This window comes from Populus alba, chromosome 4 (genome assembly GCF_005239225.2).
Source record: "Populus alba chromosome 4, ASM523922v2, whole genome shotgun sequence".
Classification (NCBI taxonomy): domain Eukaryota; kingdom Viridiplantae; phylum Streptophyta; class Magnoliopsida; order Malpighiales; family Salicaceae; genus Populus; species Populus alba.
In genome coordinates this window covers 5,309,547-5,315,163 of record NC_133287.1, presented here as the reverse complement: position 1 = coordinate 5,315,163, position 5,617 = coordinate 5,309,547, and positions in this window count along the sequence as shown.

The following is a 5,617-nucleotide window of genomic DNA, read 5'->3' as shown; positions in this document are numbered from 1 at the left end:
TGATTTATTATGTTGAATGGTAGGGTCTTGCTGGGCATTTTCCGCAGTGGCAGCAATGGAAGGAATTATAAAGCTTAAGACAGGTAACTTAATATCATTATCAGAGCAACAACTTATGGACTGTGATGGTGGAAATTGATAAACTCGATTTACTGATGTTATGAATGAATAATTTATTAAGCATCATTGGTGGCTTTATATATAGCCATACAGAAGGAATCAACTAACTGAAATAACAGAAAAAGCAAAGAACATGGGATATGGCCAAGGACCAGATCAACACCCTGATATTCAGGGATTATTGCTAACAGAAAACGTAAATAGCTGAAGACTAAGTCTTTTCAGGTGACATTTCCCTCCCTTAAACTGACGAATCTTCTTTAGTTTATACCTGGATTTTGACAAACACCCATCAACATGCGCAATTTCTCAAAGGCTGCTCGTGTTAAAGGTTTAGTCATAATACCGGCCAATTGTTCTTGAGAATAACAATGCAGCAACGTCACAACTCCATCTCGAGTTAGATCACGAAGGAAATGAAAGCGAACATCAATATGTTTGCTTCGACCGTGCATGACAGGATTTTTCAAAAGTTTAATGGCAGAGCTATTGTCACAATACATTACTGTTGCTCCCTCGAAGTTCTGATTCAATTTTTCTAACATTCTTCGTAACCATACTGCCTGACAAGCACATGATGCAGCAGCAATGAATTCAGCTTCAGTTGTGGAAAGAGTGACTACCGGTTGTTTCTTTGAGGACCATGATATAGCTCCAGAGCTTAACAAGAATAGAAAACCTGAAGTGCTTTTCCGATCCTCTAAGTCTCCTGCATAGTCACTATCGGTGTAACCGAGAAGTTCTTCATTGCCTTCGTGCTTATAAAATATTCCATACGCAAGTGTGCCTTTGATATACCTAAGCACTCTTTTTACTGCTTGCAGATGAATTTCTGTAGGATGAGTCAGGTGTCTGCTAAGCATATTAACCACGAACATAATATCTGGTCTAGTAGATGTGTGATACATCAAGCTTCCTATTATCTGCATGTATAGAGTATTATTAATTGCTGTGTTGGTGGATTCTTTGACCAGCTTGAATCCTGGAATAATGGGATTAAATACACCATTACAATCAGCCATGTTGAACCGTTGCAACACCTCCTGGGCATACTTTCTTTGACATATAAAAATTCCATCAGCTCGTTGAAATACCTCTAAACCCAGAAAATATCTCATTCGACCAAGATCAGTCATATCAAATTCTTTCATCATGGATTGTTTAAATGAATTAAACATCATCTCATTGTTTCCGGTAAATATGAGATCATCTACATAAAGACACACAATTAAGAGAGTACCTTCTTCAATTTTCTTTAAGAAGAGAGTATGTTCATATGAACATTTCTCAAACCCTTCCTTTAAGAAATAAGATTCAATCCTGCTATACCATGCTCGTGGAGCTTGCTTCAAACCGTACAAAGCTCTCCTCAAGCGACACACCTTTTTTTCTGCTCCTTTTATCACATAACTAGGAGGTTGTTCAATGTACACCTCCTCATTCAACTCACCATGAAGGAATGCAGACTTAACGTTGAGTTGAAACAATGACCACCCCTTCTGTGCTGCTAGTGCAAGAATTAACCGTATAGTATCCATGCGAGCCACAGGTGCAAAAACCTCCATGTAATCCACCCCATATTGTTGTGTATATCCTTTGGCGACGAGGCGGGCTTTGTACTTATCAACTTCTCCACGTTCATTAAGCTTAGTCTTGAATACCCATTTGACCCCAACTGTTTTTGCACCGTGAGGAAGATCAGTGATATCCCATGTATGATTCTTTCGAATTGCTGCAATTTCAGAATCCATGGCATCTCTCCATTTTGCACTTCGAGCTGCATTCTCATAGGACAAAGGATCTTCATCAACAAATAAAGCAAAGTTACCTTGATTGTCATCAGAATAAACATCTCCACTGTCATAATCACGCATCCATATTGGTGGTTGACGAGGACGATTTCCACCACGTGAAATAGAATCAGCAGATGTTTGTTCTTCAACTACTGGATGCTCCAAATTTCCTTGATGACTTGCATCATGATTATCTGCCACATCATGACTTGCATCATGATTATCTGCAACGTCATGAAAGTCATTTTGATTATCAGCATAATCAAAGAATCCATTGTCTTCTTCATGAGCAGGAGCAGGAGTAGCTTCGCCTGCATTGTAATCCAGTGTTTTATCTTGAATATTATTGTTGCTGTCTGCATCATTCCAATCAAGGGAGGCTTGTATGGCCTCAGTATGAGTATCATCCCACGACCAACTTTCTTCTTCATTGAAAACAACATCACAGCTGACAATCACCTTTTGAGAGAGTGGATCATACAAGCGATAAGCTTTGGACTCTTCACTGATTCCAAGCAGAACACATTTTACGCTTTTGTTGTCCAGTTTGGTGCGTTTGTTATCTGGAACATGAGCATAAGAAAGGCATCCAAACACACGAAAAAGAGTGACAAAAGGTTTAATACCACTCCATGATTCTTCTGGTGTTTTATTTCGAATCGCCAGTGTGGGACTTCTATTGAGTATGTGTGTTGCCCAGTTGACAACTTTAGGCCAAAAAGTTTTTGGAACTCTTCTACTGGTGAGCAGATTTCGAACCATATTCATGATTGCTCGATTTTTTCTTTCGGTCACTCCGTTCTGCTGAGGAGTGTAACTTGCTGTGAGTTGGCGATGTATCCCATTAGCTGTGCAAAACTCAATAAAGTCAGTAGATGTAAACTCCCCCCCTCGATCAGTTTGCAAGCCTTTGATACTGGCTCCAGTCTCCTTTTCAACCTTCACTTTAAAATGCTGAAACATTTTAAAAGCATCAGATTTTTTAGCCAAGAAGAAGACCCACAACTTTCGGCTAAAGTCATCAATGAATGTTAACACATATCTCTTATGACTATTAGAGATAGGGTTAATTGGCCCACATATATCCGAATGAATGAGTTGTAGTGGATGTGTTGCTCTCCACATACTAGCTCGCGGGAAGGAGCTCCTATGCTGTTTTCCTAATATGCAATCTTCACATAACAAGTTTGAATACTGCAAGTGGGGTAATCCATGCACCATTTGTTTCTGCTGCAAAGTTTTAAGACCTCCAAAGCTCAAATGGCCATAACGACAGTGCCATAGATGATTTAAATCTGGTGTTGGTGTGAGAAAACACTGTTGATTTTGAGTTTGAATCTTGGCCAGCAGAATGAACATTCTGTTCAGAGACATTCTTGTCTCTAAAATAAGACCCCTTTCTGGATGATACACCTTGCATGTATTGTTGCGAAACACAATTCCAAGACCTTTCTCCTGTAATTGACCAATACTTAAAAGATTGTTTTTCAGCTCAGGAATATAGAATACCTCTGTAATGATCTGTGAAAGTTGATTGATTTGGAGATGAATCTTGCCTTTTCCCACCACGTCAATGCTGGAATTATTTCCTAGCTTTACAGACTTACGAAAGCTCTCATCTATCTCTGAGAAGAACTCCTTGTGCCCGCACATATGATTGCTGCAACCTGAATCTAGAAACCATGTTGTTTCATCAAGTGCTTTCTTGACATGAGTCATGAGAAGCATCTCCATTGTGTGATTGTCTGTCATCTCCATCATGGGCTCGGTTTCTGCATCTGCAGGAATTTCTGGTCCTTCACAGTAGCTGCATAGCTCCTTGTCTAATCTCTCTTCAATAAAATCAGGAGCCATGAAAAACATCTCCATCGTATGATCATCATCTTCAAGAGTATTTGGTGCATCACTGCACAAATTCTCATCTTCACTGCACAACTTCTCTATCTCCTCAATTTCAATATATGCCATAAGCAGTAGTGGTTCATCGTTAATTGCTTCAGTGAAATTTACTTGTGACTCGTTTCTTCTATCTTCTATCATTCATACTGGAAATGTCCAAAGTCATGGCAATAAAAACACTCAACGAGAGATTTGCCAGTACCTTGTCGTTCACGTCCTCGTCCCCTGCCTCTGAAAGAACTTCTACCACGACTTGGTCTGCCAAAATTGTTGTCATGAGTGATCTATAATGCTTGCTCCTCAACAATATGTCCTTGCATACGTTGTGCATGAACCAATAGGCTACTTTGCAGTTCATCAATAGACATTGTGTCTAAGTCTTTGGACTCTTCAATGGAACACACCACGTAGTTGAACTTTGAAGTCATAGAACGTAGAATTTTTTCAATAACTGTGACATCTGATAGTTTCTCTCCATTAAAAAACGCATTCTGTTTGTGATGGTAAGGGTCCGAGCAAAGTAATTAGAACAGTCTCTCCTTCCTTCATGTGAAGAGTTTCAAAGTCTTTGTGCAGGGCTTGTAATTGTGCTCGTTTGACTCTAGCATTGCCGTGAAACTTCTTCTTCATGGAATCCCATATTCCCTTTGAAGTCTCTTTATCCAAAATCGTCTCAAGGATTGAACGATCTATGGCTTGGAAGAGATAATTTTTGGCTCGTGAGTCCTTCAACCTCTGATCTGCCAGCTCCTTCCTTTGTTCATCTGTGAGATCAACATTATCTGCTGCAGCAGATATTCCAGCTTCAACTACATTCCAGTATTCTTTGGAGCGGAGAAAATTCTCCATCAACATGCTCCAATGATCGTAGTGCCCAACAAACCGAGGGATTGCTGGTTGAACAAAACTCCCTTCACTAGTCATTTTAGCTGCGGCTAAAAAACAACTTGACACAGGTTTCTAGCTGCTGCTAAAGAGAATAACCGTGTGCTCTGATACCAAATGATAAACTTGATTTACTGATGTTATGAATGAATAATTTATTAAGCATCGTTGGTGGCTTTATATATAGCCATACAGAAGGAATCAACTAACTGAAATAACAGAAAAAGCAAAGAACATGGGATATGGCTAAGGACCAGATCAACAACCTGATATTCAGGGATTATTGCTAACAGAAAACGTAAATAGTTGAAGACTAAGTCTTCTCAAGTGACAAAAATAAAGGCTGTGGAGGTGGTTTTATGGACAATGCTTTCAAATATATTATACAAAACGGAGGGCTAGCAAGTGAAGATAATGACCCTACCAAGGAGTAGATGGCACTTGCAGTAGCGAGAAGGCCAGCATCTATTGCAGCAGAAATAACTGGGCATGAAGACGTGCCAAAGAATAATGAAAACGCTCTCCTGCAAGCTGTGGCCCAACAGCTATTTGTTGACGGTGGTGGGCACGATTTCATGTTTTATAAAAGTGGTGTCTTCAATGGGGATTGTGGGACAGCGCAAGCCACGCGGGTACTAACAGTGATGGGACTGATTATTGGTTGGTGAAAGAATTCTTGGGGAACCGGTTTACTCCTTTTCTCACTTTGTATGCCTTTTCCTTTTGTTTACTCTGCAACTTTTGAAGCAAGAGGATGATGAGAGGCCGGCTTTGCCTGGAATTTCTTTTGATTCTGAGTTTTTTCTTTGTCTGCAGGGACGAAAGCAATGGCAAAACCAATACTCCTCTTTGTGTTGCCCCTTGATTTTCCTTCTCTTTCTGTGTTTTTCTTTGTTTGGTTCGTGCTCTCTGTTTGGCTC